Here is a 20,726-nt window from a genome sequence, read left to right as displayed (position 1 = left end):
GACTGGTCTTTCGTTTGACTTCAAACGATTGCAATTTCCAGTTCGCCTTGCGTTCGCAATAACAAGTTGCAAGGCCAATCGCTTAGTGTTTGCGGGATAAATTTCAAATAGATTATTCAGAAAATCATTGTTTTTCACATGGGCAGTTATGCGTTGCCTGTTGACGAGTTGGGAAACCATCCGCTTTGTTTGTGTTAACGTCAGACCACAAAACAAAAAATGTGGTTTACCAAAAAGCACTTCAGTGAAACGGATAATTTGCGGATTCACTTTCATTTACTTACAGAAGTTCAACTAAAAAACCCTTCATTTTTGTAATCGAAATAAATTCTGTTGTACAAACAAAAAATTTTTTCATCTTTCTCACGAAACCGTCTGGTGGCAAAACGGAGTTCGTTGGGTTTGCTAGTATATGTATATATATTATTTTTCGAAAATAGTTTAGAAACAATATTCTCCTCTTCCGATAGAGTGACTAAGTCGTAGAGCCCATCCGTAGCCTCCCCGAAGTAGCGTAGCCGCAAGCCGCAATCAATGTCGCTTAACTGAGCTACGAACAAAATTATAGTGCGAGGATATAAATCAATGAAAGCACGGATGAGGTCCTTTTAGGTAAAATATGGAATACATGGAGCGAAAATTGTATATAATATTAATTTATAAAACAGTATAAAAATGGATTGATGCACTTATCAGTATATTTTTGTCTTAATTAGTAGGTGCTTCATTTTTTAGGAAGGTCTACGACAAATTTTGGTTCACAAAGAAAAAGTTATTAACTAACTGCTTCATGGGCAAAGGATTCAATATGTACCAAATAAATTAAATTGAGATAAATATGATGCTAAGATAAAAATCATAGTAATTGATTTCTATTGAAAATGATAAAATATTGATAATATTAAATTAACTGCATTAGATGTCTTTTGAAAGTAAAAGCCTTTCTATAGAAAATATTGGGAGTAAAATCGAAGAAATGTGAGTTTTCAATAAAATATTGGACTGGAATGTATGTATGTATGTATGTATGTATGCATATGTATATATATATATATATATATATATATATATATCACCAAGTTTCCTTTCTGCATATGATTACAAAAATGACGCAGTTTTCCATTTATTTCCATTGCAATTTGTCTTTCAACATCCACCATTTCTTTTATGAGGCAGTAGCAAAAATTCCCGATTTTTCTCTACTTTTCATAATGTCTGATGTAGTTTTTCCGCTGGGTTTAATTTAGAAACGACTCAGACTTTATGAAGGGCGTCGTGGAAATACGGAGTGCAATAAAAGAAATTCCTAGCAAAGTGCATTTGAAAATCGCGAAAATCGTAAAAATATTCATAGATGTTTGGAATTTTATAGTTGGTCTTGTGGGATGTTTTTATGGTGATTTCGACTCATAAAAGCATTAGGAAATTGCAGAATTTTGGCTGAAGAGTATATGACATGATGATTATTTGTGTTGTACTTATAATTAGAATAAAAAAATCAAGTTATAACTAAGTCGAATAAAAGTAAATATCTTGATCCAAAATTTGTTGTCTTAGAATGCTAGTCTTCGTAAGTGTATAGAATAGTTTATTTATTGTCAAGTATCGCTTTAATATACATAGTTTAAGGAGAATGCAGGCAACTTATCACGCTCTAATTTTATAATGTCAAAAACTATTTTAAAGTTTGTAACTCTAATAATATTCGCAATTTCGTTACAGTTCCCAGTTCAACACGCCTGCGGCTAAAACGAAGTGTTCTTTGTTATTTACGATTAAAGTGGTAATTTTGTCAAAACTTTTCCGGTTAAATACATAAGTTTTCATTTCTACAGTGCCCTGGAAATTAGACTTTCATGGCATTTTTGCTCTGCAGAATATGTTTTGTAACTAACCCTACTTAAACTTAGGAGATTTGTGAAACAGAATACAATAGTATTTGATATTTTTGTTCAAATTGATGATTTTAATATTACAAATATGAATACTATTGGCAAATTAATACTATCTTGACAAATTGGCAAATTAATACTATCTTGATAAATTTAAGGAATAAATAATTTTAAAATCGTGGCAGTAAAAACAGTTTTTCATTACAAAGAATATTTGGCAAGCATTTTTTGACTTGAACTTTTTTATCATTTTTTGCCAACACACTTTAATGCATTTTTCTTCAAAAGAGGACCTCTCAAATTTGATCAATTTTGAAAATAATAAATTCACAGTTCAATAAAAAGTGTTAATTGTTGAAAACTTGGGACAATTAGGTCAACTTTGACTGTGGTCCTAGAAATGTTATTTACAATTATGGATCCAAAGTTTAAATGAACAAAATTATTGATAATTAACCACAAAAATCTAAAAATGGTCACATTTTCACCAAAACCTCAAGTTGCACTTAAACGCTCATAATTTCCAAAATATGCAAGATATTTTTTTTATTTTTTTTCAGGACGGTTATTGTCTGAAGTGATTGTTGAATAACAACTGTTGGATTTTATTCACTACTATTTATCATTATAGAATATTAATACAGTTTATGTATAGAAATGTTCTTGTTGGCCGCCGGGGGTAGAAGAGACTTACAGAACGAAAAATACCACCAAATCGTTTCGTCCTCGAGTTCTGGGACACTTTGCATATATACATAAGTACATTACATAATACACTAAAGTTTGTATATCTATATAAAACATTTAAAGAAGAAAACTTCCAACCTCCCAGCAGTAGAGTTTTGTCCATGTCTTTCTGTACAACCAAAAGTAACTTGTAGCATGTTAAATATCTAGCCAAAAACACCCCAGTGCGGCCCATGCTAAGTACACAGTGTCGCGACAAGTAACGGTATATGTGCACTTGTCGCTAGTATTTGTAGGCGCACCGAGACGCATCGAGGCTCGCTGAGGGTAGTTCGACTGCGTGCGCGAGAACAGGCAAGCACGTCGGTAACAAGAGAAAGAAGATATTGCATGAGCACACAAACGCAATTGCATCATAGCGACGGGGTCATGTCTAAGTATAAGTACAGGTCAGAAAAGGACATGACCACCGACGACCAAGACGAGATGGGGAAAAGGAACAAACCATCGCAAACAGGGAAGATGGAACGAGATGGGAGAATGTCCACCTCCTACCCCCAGAGCAACGAGGGATGGGCTTCGATGGACCTCCAGGGTATAAAACTAGAGCCCCGTTCCAGAATCTGTCTCTTTGCGGATCAGCTCTCAGCGTGCCAATAAGTTAGTACACTCAGTAGGAACACTTATCAAAGCAACTTGAGAGAGTCTGAACCGACGTTCCAAAGTGAATATAGTACGTTGAGATATACGGAAATAAACACTCGAACGCTTGGTGACTGGCTCAATCTAGAAGCTTGGCTCCGATCCTTCCAGCGATAAGAAGACTTTCCAAAACCTTGCATCTTGTCAGAATTCACTATATTTTGTAAATATCTGTATATATATTTAAATACAAGACCAATACTCTGAAAGCCGTCTCAGTTATTTACAGTACATATACATATACCTTTTTACAATTGGCGCCCAACAGCGGGACAAGATAAGCAAGACGGAGTCTAATTCGATTAAAAGAAGAATAAGCCCACGCAACAAGATGAGCCTGACGGAAGAGCAGCTACAGCGTATCCTAAGCGCTGTAGTACAGGCAAACACAGTGCAACAGCCGACAACACAACCACAGAAGAGTGGGAGCTTCGCTAACTGCGATACACGATTCAACGGAAGCAGAGATCCAGTCGAAGTGGACCATTTCTTAACACGGGTGGCAACATATAAGGAAATAGAAGGGATAAGCGACGAAAACGCATTAAAAGGATTACCGCTTCTTCTCACAAATACGGCTGCACTATGGTGGAAAGGAAACAAAGAGCAAGCAAAAGACTGGAAACACGCGCTTGAACTATTACAAAAAGCGTTTTCACCGAAGAAGGCGCCCTACCAGAGTTACTTGGAAATATTTGGTAAGCATCAAGATGAATCAACGGCGACCGATCTTTTTGTGTGTGAGAAAAAGGCTCTACTAGCAGCTCTACCACCTCCAATACACACCGAGGAACAACAGCTCAATATGATATATGGGTTACTGAACATAAAAATCAGAGAGCGGATTCCCCGGGATAGCTTCGAGACGTTCGAAGAATTGCAACGGAAAGCCCGTGAAGTCGAGCAAAATATGCACGAGGCAACAGTTACAAAACCCAAAAATAATGCGACATATGCTAATCAATGTACGTTCTGCAATCGGAGAGGCCACACAGTAACGGAATGCCGCAAGATGGCCAAAGCGCAGAAAAATCCGCCTAGCAATGCAAGCAACCTCCTGAGGTGTTATGGTTGCGGGAAGTCAGGCGTAATAAGGAGCGTATGTCCAGTATGCAACCCCGTGAAGCCAGCAAAGGACACGGAAGAAATTCAAATATGTATTTTAGATGTACAAGAAAAGAAAAGAAAACCAAGATGGACCTATGAACGGAAGGCGGAGGCAGCAACCCAGAGAGTACAGGACACAGGCCGAGGACTATTAATCCCAGCACCAGACGTAGAAATACGTACGACGGCGTGCTTGATCGCGAAACCACAGCCGCGGCCGGTCTTACAATTACTAATAAATGGGAGAGCCACGAACGCGCTTCTGGACACGGGGGCCCGACGAAGCCAGCTGAGCCACCAGATGTATAGAGATCTGAAAGAAAATGGACACATATTCAGACCCGCACCATTTCGAGTGACTTTAGCGGATGGCCGGCCCTACGACGACGACCTTCTAGTAACCTCGGTCGAGGTACACGTAGCGGAAAAGCGGCTGACGATGCAGTTCCTGGTAATGCCGACAGCGACAAGCAGTCAAACGTTAATAGGTATGGACCTCATCAAAGCCGCCGGGATGAAATTTGACTTTTCGCAAGGATTGTGGGGTCTCGCCGAAGACCGTCAACCCAGACGTGAATTCGTTCCCGAACAGCAACTGGAGATACAATCAGGAAGCTCCGCTAGTAACGAGGAACTGTCGAAGGCATGGGACAACGAATTCGACCCACATTTCATAGATTATTTAGAAAGGGAATACTTCAACCCTATGTGTACCATCGAAACCACGACGCTGGAGGCAGAAGAAGAAAAGAGTCTCGTTCAACTATTAAAGGACCACGAAGAATTATTTAAAGAATCAGGCAAGCCTTGTGAGATCATCAAGCACCACATAAGTACCGGCTCGCACCTCCCCGTAGCTACCCCGCCGTACCGGATGTCACCGCATAAAACGGAATTGCTGCGAGCCGAGATAAAAAAGATGTTAAACGACGACATAATAGAAGAGTGCGAATCGCCGTGGGCAGCACCTGTGGTGCTGGTACCCAAAAAAGAAGGGGGAGTGCGAGTATGCGTGGATTACAGGAAACTTAATGCGATAACAATACCAGATGCATACCCACTACCCAGAATAGACGACCTTCTACACGCGGCAAAGCAGACAAAGTACATGTCGACACTGGACTTACGGTCAGGATATTGGCAAGTCCAAGTAACGGAAGAGGATCGCCCGAAAACGGCATTTACGACGCCTTTCGGCATATTCCGGTTCAAGAGAATGGCGTTCGGTCTCAGGAATGCACCCGCAACGTTCCAACGACTAATGGATCGACTACGAGCAGGGCTCAAGGACATGCAAGTATTTGCATACCTAGACGACCTAATAATATTATCGCCGACATTCAAGAAACACATGGAGGATTTAAAGCAAGTTTTTTCGAGAATGAGCACTTTCAACTTACGAATGAATCAAGACAAGTGCCATTTCTGTCGTCCCAGCGTTAAGTATCTCGGACACATTTTACAACCTGGCGGTATCCAGACCGACCCAGAAAAAATTGCAGCCATAATTGCTATACCACCGCCGAAGAACGTGAAGCAATTACTGTCGTTTTTACAAACATGTTCCTGGTTCCGGAGGTTTATTCCGTCATTCGCCGACGTAGCTCGTCCCCTGTCATCCCTTACGAAGAAAACAGCCGTATGGAAGTGGGAAACGGAACAAGCGGAAGCCTTCGAAAAATTAAAGAAATTATTAACCACAGCACCTGTCCTGAAACAGGCAGAACACGGTACCCCGTTTATTTTACGAACAGACGCCAGCAGCTATGCAATAGGGGCAGTTCTACTTCAGGGGGAGGGTCAGGACGAACATCCGGTCGAATACGCAAGCCGGCTCCTGACCAAAGCGGAAATTAATTACTCTACCACAGAAAGGGAAGCTCTAGCCGTAGTTTGGGCGGTGAACAAATTCAGAGGCTATATAGAGGGATCGCAAGTAATGATAACGTCCGATCACCAGCCACTGAGATGGCTAATGTCACTACAAACCCCAAGCGGTCGACTAGCAAGATGGGCATTGCAGCTACAAGAGCATGATCTCGTAATAAAATACATGCAAGGTAAACTAAACGTCGTAGCTGACACACTGTCCCGACTGGTCCCAGAGCAAACGGAATCAAATCAAATGGAAGAAAATCATATAGAAATCAACCAAATAGAAGTGGATTTTCCCACTAAAGGTGCAAAGCAGTTAAGGGAAAGTCAGTTAGAAGATGACTCCCTAAAAACTATAATCAATTGCCTAGAAAACGGCGAATCAGAAGAAGAAGCGCTACAATGGACAAACCGCGGATACGTCATTTCCGAAGGGGTTCTCTACCGTTACACCCCGGAAATAGACTCCGAAGAGGCACAATGGGTTATACCTGAGAAACAAAAAGGCGAGATTCTGAAGAGGTACCACGACGATCCGACAGCAGGACACTATGGCATAGAACGTACCACGCAGCGAATCTCCTCTCGGTACTACTGGGACGGCATGAGAAAAGAAATCGCCAAATACGTCCGGACATGCACACAATGTCAAAAGTACAAACCATCTAATCAGAAACCGGCTGGATTGCTGAGAACCCCGGTAATGAAACAGAGGTTCGAAGTCATGTCCGTGGACCTGTTTGGGCCGCTTCCCGAAACTCCAAACGGACAGCACTGGGTATTAATCATCGAAGATACGGCTACCCGGTGGGTCGAGATCTTCGCGTTAAAAACCGCAAGCGCCAAGGAAATAGCGTCCACACTAATCAACGAGGTCTTCATGCGTTATGGTACACCACGAAGACTCATTTCAGACAACGGAACACAGTTCATCAGCGCAGTAATGCAACAATTAACCTACTGCATGGAAATCGAACAACAGTTTACACCAGTGTATCATCCCGAAGCTAATCCGGTCGAAAGAAAAAACCGCGACCTGAAACCTCGCCTAGCAATCTTGGTGGGAAGAGATCACCGATCATGGGCGGAAAAACTACCGGAAATACGCTTTGCTATGAACACGGCATTATGCAAAAGCACAGGATACACAGCAGCTTATCTCACATTCGGCGCAGAACTACGCACGCCAGATGACACAAATCGGGATTTAAAAGCAATCGTGGAAAATGAAAATTTTGTGGCAGAAATCACACCACGCCTGAAAATGTTGGCAAGAACACTGCAACAGGCAAAAGCGATTAACAAACGTGAACAAGAATACAGGAAAACATATGCGGACAAGAAAAGAAGAGAAGGACCGACATATAAACCTGGAGATTTAGTGCTGATTAATACACACATGATAAGCAAAGCGAAAGAGGGCAAAACATCGAAATTTGCTCCGAAAAATGACGGTCCTTACGTCATACTAAGCAGGAAAGGGGCCACAACATATGAAATAGGTTCCAACACGGATAAAACGCAGATCATAGGACTATACCACACATCTGCTCTAAAGGAATACAAAGGCAACGAATCATCCACTCCAATATACCCAGTAAGGAAACGTGGACGGCCAAGGAAGAATGCTGGACTACTCGCCGGGACGTCTTCGCGTCCAGAGGGGGAGTCTGTAGCATGTTAAATATCTAGCCAAAAACACCCCAGTGCGGCCCATGCTAAGTACACAGTGTCGCGACAAGTAACGGTATATGTGCACTTGTCGCTAGTATTTGTAGGCGCACCGAGACGCATCGAGGCTCGCTGAGGGTAGTTCGACTGCGTGCGCGAGAACAGGCAAGCACGTCGGTAACAAGAGAAAGAAGATATTGCATGAGCACACAAACGCAATTGCATCATAGCGACGGGGTCATGTCTAAGTATAAGTACAGGTCAGAAAAGGACATGACCACCGACGACCAAGACGAGATGGGGAAAAGGAACAAACCATCGCAAACAGGGAAGATGGAACGAGATGGGAGAATGTCCACCTCCTACCCCCAGAGCAACGAGGGATGGGCTTCGATGGACCTCCAGGGTATAAAACTAGAGCCCCGTTCCAGAATCTGTCTCTTTGCGGATCAGCTCTCAGCGTGCCAATAAGTTAGTACACTCAGTAGGAACACTTATCAAAGCAACTTGAGAGAGTCTGAACCGACGTTCCAAAGTGAATATAGTACGTTGAGATATACGGAAATAAACACTCGAACGCTTGGTGACTGGCTCAATCTAGAAGCTTGGCTCCGATCCTTCCAGCGATAAGAAGACTTTCCAAAACCTTGCATCTTGTCAGAATTTACTATATTTTGTAAATATCTGTATATATATTTAAATACAAGACCAATACTCTGAAAGCCGTCTCAGTTATTTACAGTACATATACATATACCTTTTACAAACTTTTATTTTTTCTGTAGAAACTGAAAGCCCGGACAGAATGTACGAGATTGCAAATCTCCAGGCATTGAAACATAAAACAGAGCATTATTACTCACTCGGGAGAAGATTGCTTACTCTGCAATATCTGACAATTTTTATTTTGCACTTTATCTCGGGCAACGAAATTGAAGGAGATGTAAAATGTTCAATGTAACACTTGAAAAAGTGCCACTTCATTAAGAACAGAATAGGTAGGTAGACATATGGATATAGGTGAAAAACACATACACATTCTTGGATTTATGACGAATAAGAAAACGAATATGAAGAACTAAATGTTTTTACCATATTATTTTAACAATGTTTTGGAACTAGTTTTAAATCATCTTCAGCTATCTGAAAACACTATGGCAAATTTTAACAAATAATATAGAAGTAATTCTTGATTACAATGTATACAATCATTTTATTTAATATTAAAGCTAATCCAAAAGTTATTAATTATTAAGTTTAAATCTATATGATTCTATATTATTTTGAATGGATAATACTACTAGTTGAATCTACCTTCGTTTTTAAATATGCGCCAGCAGTTTAACGTAAAATCAATATGAAATTATTATGGTCTATTTAACACCATTGAGACTATACAAATACAGACACCACCATGATGTAAAGTTATTTCATACAAGGATAATAACTCTAAAATTTAATTTAGTTTATTTAATATTTGCAACTCATTTATTTATTTATTATTTCCAACTACCAAATTAAACTATATATATATATATATATATATATATATATATATAAATTATTAATGTAAATTATTATTATTCATTCATATTCAAAGAGTTTATCATGAATTGATGACAAAACTATAACTTTACTACTTAGTATTTTATTTATTTTATTACAATATTAAAATTTATTTTGTTATATATATATTGCTGAGGGATTGTTTTTACAATTACATAACGACAAAGTCATAAACAAACGTTTTGACAATACGGCCCTGAACGAGACTAACACGTGGTTCCTTAATAGCGAGTCAAAATTTCTTAAAAAATGACAAGATCCCACATGCTAAAAACTGCTTTGAGAAAATATATGACTTTTCTATCTCAAACACCGAACAATAAATACATAGTTTCGACAACTTGTTAAGTTATCATGTTTATTTGTGTGTTTTACCGTATGTGATGTTAAAAAATATATATTTTATCAATGTGCACATACCATGGATTAATAATGGTTTCATATATTATTTTAGAATACAAAATTGCATGTGTTTTATTATTATTATCACTGAATGAAGGCTAAGATGCTAGCCAAAACGTATGGATTTTAAATAAATAAATTTTTAAAAAACTATCATACTATTTTTATCGATGTAATGCCCGACTTTTTAACTCAAATTATATATATATATATATATATATATATATATATATATTCGTGTGTTTTTATATATCTGTGTATATCCTTTGCCAATAATTCCAAATTCCAAGACCGTTGTTCAAAAGCTTTTCTTTCAACCAATTATTATTGCGTTCCTTTTGCTCTTTGAGACTTTTACAAGCGCGAAGATCCTTGTTACAAGTAAGATAATGTTCTACGCCAGAATCAACTGTTGCGAAACGTAGAGGCTGACGTAGGCCGTGCACAGATAGAAAGATTTCTCCTTAATATAAGGGTGGTCTTTATATGGACATTTTTGAATTTCCTTGCTCTCAAAGGCTCAAATGGTTCCAAATTGATAAAAAACAATTATCTGAAAGTGCTAGAACTTTTAGAGAATTGTTTTTTATCCATTTAAAACTATTATTATTATTATCAATTGAAATGTTCATATTAAGGACCATCTTAATATTCCTAATATATATATATTAGAGCGAGTCAATTTGTATGAGTCAAAGAGAGTCGAAAAAAAATCATTTTGAATGGGTCACTCTGAATGCAGAGTGACCCAATCGCCTCCAAATGTATGACCGACCCGACTAACTTTGGAAAGCCCATCCATCCATTCCCGTGGTATACTTGCTGGGACCCCTCCTGAAAGGCTTTTCAAAATTCAACCCTTATTTTTGGGCCAATGCGCGGAACATCAGAATTTATTTTAAAGGATAAACTGCAGAGTCATAATGCTGGGTCATAAAAAATTAAATACTATAATCCTAAGGGTTTATCTCAAACTCATGACATTATTCTACAGAACGATTATTAAGCACACGATCTCAAAATCTAAATCGATTTTCCCTTGATCCATTCTATTTTAAAGCGAAATTATATTTTTATCCCAAAGCCTGCCATACAAACCATACCTTTTCTTGTGTTTCTTTGTTTTGTGTACATTTATATTTGTGTGTCGTGGTTAAAATCCTTTGAGACCAAAGGAGAGAATTCTGTAATGCCACACTAGAAGATGTGCAGGATCCTGAATGTAATCCTTTTAGCCCGCGACAGAAGTTTCCTTAAGAAGCTGACGAACGTAATGGGAATGTAACTCGAAATGAATTGTTCAAAGAAATGCTTCTTTAAGACTTGGTATCACGTAGTTGAAGAACATGACTCTAATGCAATTGAGATGTACAATAAAATAGTATTTGTTTAGTTACTGACTCATATACTTTGATAAAAGAAACATAAGTTAGTTCAACTATTCAATTACAAATCTCATCTGTGTGAAATTGTCTTCCTTCTCAAGATTATATGTCTGGCTCCAAATATTTCATATTCATAGAACTCTCCCCGTTTCTGCTTAAAACGTCAAGCAATTTTGAACAATTAATTTTCTGTAACACCTCCGAACATAATACATCACACATGCATTTCCTTCGGTTAAATTCTGTCATTGACGAATGTAGGAGTGTCATATGCAAATGCCTTTTGCACCATCGAATTTCCTGCATATCTGACGTCCCAGGGTATATATGATACTTCATGGAATGTGAAATCTCGCCTCGAAATGCGAGAAAATCTTTAGATTTATAATAGACATTTTATGTTAGATGTAAGATGTTTTAAAATATGGAATCACAATTTCGGAAGCAGAAGGAAACTTTCATATGTAATAGATATTTTATATTGCATATATGGTTTCCATGATATTGTAAATGAACTATTATTAAATGAAGATTTATGAAGAAGTACATATAGTTGCACACGTCATACGTGTGCAATGATACTAGCTTGAAGCCATAAAAGTAATAAGAGAAGATGTATAAAAGTTTATTATTATCTTCTATACAGTTTTTATAATAATCCATATTTGAAGTACTACAATGGGATGAAGTTAACTCATTTATTAGATTTGTTAAGTTTTACTACATTTGCAATAAATTGTACTATCTACAAAATTTTTTAAACAACTGAAAATGACACTCATTGAATACTTAATTGGACCAATTAGGACAAAAGTTTAATTAAGAGTGGAAATTGTAAAATTCTAAAACCTCCCCCAAGGAGATAAGCGTAGGTTCTAGTCGGTATTATTCATAATGATCCAACATACCCAGACAAAAGACCTAGTCTGTAATGCTATTATTAGAAAAAAATATACAAAAAATGTTGAATACTCTAATTTATTTCATTTAAATGTATATTAAAATACATTGTCAGATTTTTTTTAACGTATTGCAATTACTAAAATTACTCCAAATTAGTAACTGAGAGCTGAGATTATCAAGATAAATTTTGAGAAATATACACAACCTTATTTAAAACTTTTGGCCAGAAAATATAAAAATCCTTGTAGTATATTGAAAAATAACGAATACCTATTTTTTTCTAATTGGAAAAATTCTACAACATTCGCCTCATCATATGTCGCAATAAAAATAGGAAAATATTCCCTGCGCAGTGCCGCATGCAAAATTACATTGTTTTTTATTATTATATATGATACCTGCATCGATATTTCAGATGGTTATTGAATATTTACACTATACATAGCACATAGATATAGTAAAATCTACAGATTTAAAACTATTATTATAACTTAAATAAATAAATAAATGAATTATTTTTCTGCGCGTTTGATAATTTTATCTGAATTAAAAAAATCGTAAGATTTAATAATTTTATCTTGCAAGTGAAAAGCAAATTGAAAGCTAAATTTTTTTATCAAAGATATGTTGCTTTAATTTTCTCAAGAGAGTTTAAAAAAGATTTTACTTCATAGTCATCTTTTAATTTGCGTAATTACGCTACAAATTCAAATTACACAGAGGTGCCAAAGTTCTATTATCACAAAGACTAATTATATGAAGCAACAATGCCGTTTGAGGTTTGTTCAAATCGTAAATCTGCATTAATTACGTGATTTGAATGCAATTTCTCTAATGTAAAAGCACTATTTAGCTTTGCATTTAGTCATACTAAAACTTTTGTAAAATTGGACAAAGGAAACTCTCATTCTGCGATTGAACGCGGAATTTAAAGTATATTCAGTATGTGAAGCATAATCAGTATTTTGTTAAATATTTTTGTTTGGTACATGATCCATGCATTTCACAAAAAAATCTACTTCAACTAAAACGTGAATATTGAAAAGCATTTCAAGCGTTTTTGACAATCGTGCCAAAAAAGCGCTAAATGTAACGTATCCATGCATTTTTAAAAGTGTTTACAAAGCAGAGTGTTTTAAAACACAAATAATTTCCGATCCACATTTAGGGAAAATAAATAATAAAACATTTCTGAAACCCGATACCCTGCTTAATAATAAAATATATCGAATTTCAATTTATATAAAAGACATCAAAACCGAAAATTGATTATCAAAATAACAATTCTATTTACCTAAGGTCGTTTCGTAACGTAATAATTAAAGAGACGACGACGCCAGGTATCGGTTACTTGTAAACATCACTCAAATATATATTTCTTTGTACAGTTCGTCGCAGAACAGGGTCATAAATTATAACAATGCTAATAAATGTTACAGGCTTCTATTATTGTGCGGAATGGCGTTCTGTAAAGTTCTCTTCAATTAGAAAATACACATAGAACGTCGTCATTAATTTTTCCTTTGAACGGGGACCTCGAGCACCCGCACGGCGAAGGTCAGTGCTAATCGACGCTTTGGATCAATTGGATAAATTGTTCATGAAGCAGGGAGAATCAATTTAATAAAAATAAAAAAGCCTTCTTTGCATTAAAAATAAATAATAGAAACACTCGTGATGAAACCGCGATCACCAAAAAAATTATTTGAACTTGTTCAAACGAAAAGCTCAATATCGATTCAAAGTTCACATCATGTAAAGTTATAAAGTTGTCGATAAGGTTAAACATGCCATCCATGATTTCAGATTAAAATCTCCTAATACACAAGCAAGCCTAACGAAACCAATTTTGCAGCACAAAAAACTGTAAAAGTTCATGCAAGAATCTAATCAATTATTTCCATGTCCCATATCTACCCGGTACCATGTACAGAACTGCAACCTCAATCTACCCGTCTTTCAGGTTAAAGACAAGTTACTTGTACCGGTTATGGGACATATTTGTGGTGATAAAGCAATATGAGGATACCTGACATAGACTTGATATTTTTAAATAATTAAGTGGAATATGAATAATGGAGTATGAAGTTGTTAATATTTTTTAATATTCCATTTTTCAAAAAAAAAAATCAATAAAGGAGTAATGCTCCAAATTACAAAAGGTAGAGTAGTATTGTTATCAGTTTATCAATAATTAGTATTGCTAAACAAATGTTTAATGAAAATTTTGTCTACAATTAAAATTTTCTATATACAATTGCAATTTTGCCAACCTTATGCATTACCATATACGATTCTATATTTCACAAAAGCTAGATTAATTACATATTACGATTTATTATTTAACCTGTAATTAAATCCGAATACAAAATCAATACAGTAGTAATTACACCACTAATTATTTCAAAATTACAATTGTTGTAATTTCGCTCATTTCGTTGTTTGATTTATTTCGATGTATATAGAAATATAAAATCCAATTCCAAATAATTACATACATTTATCACAAAAATTATATTCAAAAATAACTAAAAATTGATCAATCTTTTATGATGGATTAATAATTTTCATTGTCCATATTTCACAATGACGATATTAAAATGTAATCAAATATTAAATTCATTTTATCTACGCGGGAACTCATATATTATTTTCGGTGTGACACATGAGATATTTATTTTCACATTTTCGATTTCACATTTGCGCTTTTTAAACTTTTTATAAATGTTTTTTTCATAGAACCTTGGTGTTTGGTAACTCATTTGTCTGATTGATGATCCTCAATAAATAGTAAACAAAATAATGAACAATTAACTAATTAGTAATAATTCTAGTAATTGAACATGGTAAACTAATAGAGTCATGAGTTTGATTTAGATTTTTCACATTTACTATTTTAAATGTAAGTTAAACAATTGTAATACCTAAAATAAAGAGCATTAATTACTGTCTAAAAATTTACCAAGGCAAAATTATATCAAAAAAGTAAAATTTTGAAATAAGAACATATCTCGGGATTCACAGTTATAAAAACAGTGCAATTTAATATCTTTACCATTTGTATAAAATGCAATTATTATTCCCGACACATTTTTCCTTTTATGACATATGTCAAAGTAAATACATTTTTACACGTGTACCGAATTGATTGAAAAAAACTTCAATATTTACATGTTGCAAAAAGTATGAAAATGGAAATAAAATAAAAGAAATGTATTGTTTGTGTATAATTTTACCGCTGTACAATAATTCATACAAACAAACCTAAATAAACAACGTATTTATTCTGATGGATAAATTAATAAATAAAACACTTGGAGATAATGCAAGAAAGTCGGGTTTATTATACGTTGTATCTTGAAGATTAGATAAATATTCATACTATATGATGAGTGATGGATTATTTATACAGACCGAGCTACATTAATGTGCTCAAAATATCATATATTCATGTAAAATTATATAAAATTTACTGCTAGGCTAGGCTAAATAGAAGAACGATACAAAATGCAAAAAAGTCGTGGTAAATACTGAATTGCTTGAAAAACCATAATCTATGAATTGATTTATATACTTTAGAAAATTTAGAATATCTTTGCACGTGAATGAGCTTGATAATTCTTAATAATCAAGTAAAAATTTATAATGAAATATAGTAGGGAATGACGACGATTGACTGATTTTATTTATTATGCCTAATTATATTAGTGAGCAAAAATAAAAAGACAAAACATGTATTTTTCATAGAGTGTTTCTATTTTACTGCTACTAATAACCCCAAACCCCTAATTGTCCCATAATAAAATTCTATTACTCGAATCATTCAACATTTATACGACTCCCTCCTCTGCATTGTACAAACTATTTCGATTTGCATTTGTAAACTTTGAAACTGTGTATCTAGTTCGAATATATTCCAACTTTGCAGAAACAGATAGAATTTAAGTCTTAATCTCTGGAGAATTTCCAATGATTCAGTCATCGTTCCCTAGAGAGAAATTATATCTCAGACAAACTTATGGACAGGTATATATGATATAATGATATCCTCAAAAAGTCGTAAAATATTTGGCAGAATGTCAACTATCTCCATGAGGGATCGTTGCAATCATCTCGGGCAGTAAATTGAACATTAGGGGAATTGATATATATATATATATATATATATATATATATATATATATAACCAGGAAGATTCCGCAATGTCATGTCGCTTTTTCACGGAGCGTACCTGCTAATCTAAATGATAATTTTGTAATAAAATGTGAGTCTTGAAAATATGGACCGCCATATCCTAAATATTTTACACTAAATGTGTAATGTTTTTGCCTGTATGAAACACAGAAGCGTAAATACTAAAGAATTTAATACAGAACAAAATCTATAGTACATTTCTTGACGATATTTGGTCATAGTAGTAGAGCCAAGTGGTTAAAAAGATGAAAATAGGTGATGGTGAAATTAATGAAATTTAAAATTAAATTGCTGATTTTTATAAAATTGAATAGAATATATACCTAGTTGCTCTAAAGTTTATTAAATTATAATTATAACATTATTGTTTGCTAACAAAATCTGTAAAGTTAAGGGTTGTGATCACCTGCATCTACAATATATGACTTTCTCTAAAAAATCATTTTAAAACAGATTTTGAAGTCCTACATATTCCTTCTCTATTAATTCAAATTCATTTGAATATGTATGCAGTGCAATTGCATTAACATACACTCTCATTAATAAATGATAAAGTTTTGTTTGCTTACGTGCTTTCAGGCCCACGTTGAAAAGTCAGAACGGAAATCGCGTGATTATGTCGACACTGGTGAACTAAATAGTGGTGAAAATTGAGAAAAATTTAACTAAAATACATACTTATAAATTTCAATATTACATGCCAAAAAAAAATAGTACGGAACCCTTGAACTAGCAACGCAAAACCCATATTGGTAGCTCGGTAAAAACAATTCGCACTTGAACTCTTACTGTGAGAAGAGAGATTATAAGATCTGCGATATACATAATTTAATAATCAAAAAATCTATTGGTTTCGATTTGGAATCTGGAAAATATATACTTAATGTTAATTTGAAAATGTCTGGCATACATATACGTCTTTAAAAAAAAAGATGCATCAACGAGTGAAATATCCCATTCAGCATCGCAATAAATAGACTTATAAAATCGTGTATAATTACAAATGAGACAATGAATGTGTTTGCTCTTTATGAAGTAAAAGGGAAGAGATGATTTTGTTTTTGAAAAAAATATATTTTGATTTTGATATGTGCCCTATGTTAAGTATTGATGTCTTTTGTTTGTTTTTTACAGTTTAATGCATATGAGCATTTGAATTTTAGTAAAATTAAACTGTAAAAACCAAACAACACATGACACATATCAAAAAATAACTATTAAAATATGTTTTTTTTTTTTAAATCAATTCACTCCTTTTACTTCATAAGGGGCAAACACATCCAATTACTCATTTGTAATTATACAGGATTTTACAAGTCTATTTATTTCGATGCTGAATAGGATGTTTAACTCGATGATACATCTTTTTTTAAAGAGCGTTTTTGTATATCAGGCATTTTGAAATCAATATTGTTACTATATAATAACAATATACGGTATTATGTATGCCTGTATGAAACTTATTGTATTGTCAGAATTAATAATGTAGAATTTATTTAACTGAAGTAATTAAGCCTAACCCAATAGTTTACATATGTTGATACGCTAAATCATCCATCATCATAAATAATCATCATCACTATTACTATATCCAAACCCGGTGATGCAGTTCGGTAACACAACTCAATTTCATTAAACCAAAATTGAATCACCTTCAAACTTCCACCGTCAGCTCGAATTTGAATACCTTCCGTGGTTTTGTTCGAAAATTACTCAAATGCTCTCAACACTATCACGTACTAACCCTGTTGCGTTTCACACAGTCGTATGAAAGCATAATGAGTATTTCGAGATAAACTTTTACCGCGCTTTTATTGTAATAAATCAAAAAGTTTACCATCAAGTTAATTATGCCCACCGAAAAACGAGAAATGCTGCTATTAGGTGTGGTATTTTATGCCCGAGTTTCTGTAATTTATGTCTGGGCATTGTGATTTAATAAGCCTGTTTCAAGCCACTTATGTTATCGTTGATTATTAATCTGAATATTAGAAGTTTTTTTTGCGTCATATCGTAATACAATTTGTAACTAGACTTCTATGAACTTTTCTCTATAAATTCGACTCTAAATTTCAGAATTATTAGTCATAGCATTCCTAATGAGTTCTGCGTACACTTTTCTTTTATTCTTGTATTTTAATATATATAATTTAAATAACATATTAATTTTTATATAACTTATGTAAATACATGTGCTTGTACATCGATCCATGCATGCATTTTTTATCCCGCCAAATAGTTTCATAAAAGCTACAAAATCGTTTGAAAATAGTTTTATTTACGGAATATAGAAAACGCATTTTGTGTAATATCAAATGTTTGGCGAATAAAAATCATATTTGCTGATGTTATGTTTGCTTAACAGAATGCAAAGTTGAAGCTCAGTATAGAAACGCAGATTGAAAAATATTTTATATTGCATTTTCTTTTTAAACATCAAAGGTGGAAAAGAGGAATTTTTGCTGAGCCTAAATTAAAAATTCTTGATACGACGTGTGATGAAACAACGTGGTAGTGAAATAATTAAATTTATAAAAATATTGAATTATTCTTTATATTAAAACCAAATTTTAAAAATATTTACATATCTCGTAATAGTAAATTAAAATAGTTTAATGAATCTACAGATATTTATTACCCTTATTGTGCAATTGTGTAAAAGAACAATCGCGTGAAATAATAAAATGTATAACTTTATTTATATGTAATAGTACGGTTTTGTAGCAATATGTATGTGTAAACTATTTTCAATAGTAGTCGAAATAATTTACGTACAAAAGTATAAATTATAAGAAATAAATAACTCAAAAATAGAAGATAATTCAACATAGTTTTACCAAGCTTTTATGTGTACGTGTTTTGGGTGACGAAAGAGTTATGCAGAAATTATATTTTCACTAATAGTTTCACAAATTTCACACGTTTGAGAACAATTACGGTAGAGATAATATGTACTGAAAAGACTTATTGACTTGTGGCATTCCAAATCCTAAAAAGACAGCATTGAACGTAAAACGTTTTAGGAATGTAGTCGTTTGAAATAGACAGGGGGGTAGTTTTAAGAAATGAGAGTAAAACAGTACTTTTTTGGATTTTGATTAAATACAACTTGTTCTAATACATACAACTCAGAAAAAACCACAAGAACGAGATCGTGAATAATTGATTTTAAATTAAGGTTGTAAACTGTTTTACAAAAATGTTTGTCTTTAAGAAATGCTCAGTTTTCCTGAAATTTCAAACGCATTTCTTTATATTTTTGATCCCTAAACTTTTGAATATAAACATCATGATCAAGATCAATATTTAATCTTTTAAAATGACTATCATTAATTAGAACATTCTCATGTTTTATGTCGACTGAAGTGAGATTTTTAGAGATACGGGGGGTTTGACAAAAAATCACGTAGGGGGGAAGGGGTATAGTAAGATATCACGTGTATTTATTTTTCAACTGCTTTTTTTTAAAACACTCAAAATTTAAAAAAAAAATCAAAATTTTTTTGAAATACATGCAACTCAGGAAAAAACCACAAGCAATGAGATCGTGAATAATTGATTTTAGATTAAGGTTGTAAACAAAAAAGGTAAGTAAGGTTTTACAAAAATGTATTAAGTTAATCCATACCATGTAAGTTTTCTTAAAATTTCAAACGCATTTCTATATATTTTTGATAGCTTAAGTCCCTAAACTTCTAAATAGAAAGTCATGATCAAAATCAATATTTAATCTTCTAAAATGACTATCGTTAATTAGAACTTTATCATGTTTTATTTCAAGTAAAGTGAGATTTTTAGAGAGACGGTGGTTTTGACAAAAAATCACGTGGGGGAGGGAGGAATATAGTAAGATATTACGTGTATTTATTTTTTATCTGTTTTTTTTTTAAGTGGAAACATTTAAAAAGTAGTAATAAATACAATTTTTACTCGTTACTAAATATACACGTGATGTTTGGTGGTGGACGGGAGGTAATTTTTAATATCACCACGTATCACCAAGGGGGAGTGGGGTCTAACGCTTATAATTCTACCTAATTTTGAAAGTAAGTCTAATAATTATTTAATTAAAAAGAAAAATTTCTTTGACTATTGTGTTTTGATCGTAGTATTAGAATTTGGCGAAATTGATAATTAATAACTTAATAACGAACTATCAATAATAATTAAAAAATAAATTTAACACTATTAACTAATGTTTATAATCTAGCAAAGAAGTTTGGCGTAGCAAATCATAATACAATTCACAATAAAAATAAAAAAAAGTCAATTAAATCAATATTCCGAAATAATTATATTAAATCCGAAATAAATCTTTAAAAAATCTATCACGTGATTAATG

General features: G+C 33.9%; 1 protein-coding gene across 1 annotated transcript in view; it reads right to left on the bottom strand.

Annotated features, from left to right (window-relative positions):
- Window positions 1-20,726, bottom strand: part of LOC113383373 (muscarinic acetylcholine receptor gar-2) — a 103,335-nt gene that overhangs the window by 19,474 nt on the left and 63,135 nt on the right. The window lies entirely within an intron of this gene.

This window comes from Ctenocephalides felis, unplaced genomic scaffold (assembly GCF_003426905.1).
Source record: "Ctenocephalides felis isolate EL2017-DRISC unplaced genomic scaffold, ASM342690v1 CF-g0.4_SCAFFOLD_03570, whole genome shotgun sequence".
Taxonomy (NCBI): domain Eukaryota; kingdom Metazoa; phylum Arthropoda; class Insecta; order Siphonaptera; family Pulicidae; genus Ctenocephalides; species Ctenocephalides felis.
The sequence above is the reverse complement of the archived record's forward strand: the minus strand, read 5'-3'. Positions and strand labels throughout refer to the sequence as shown.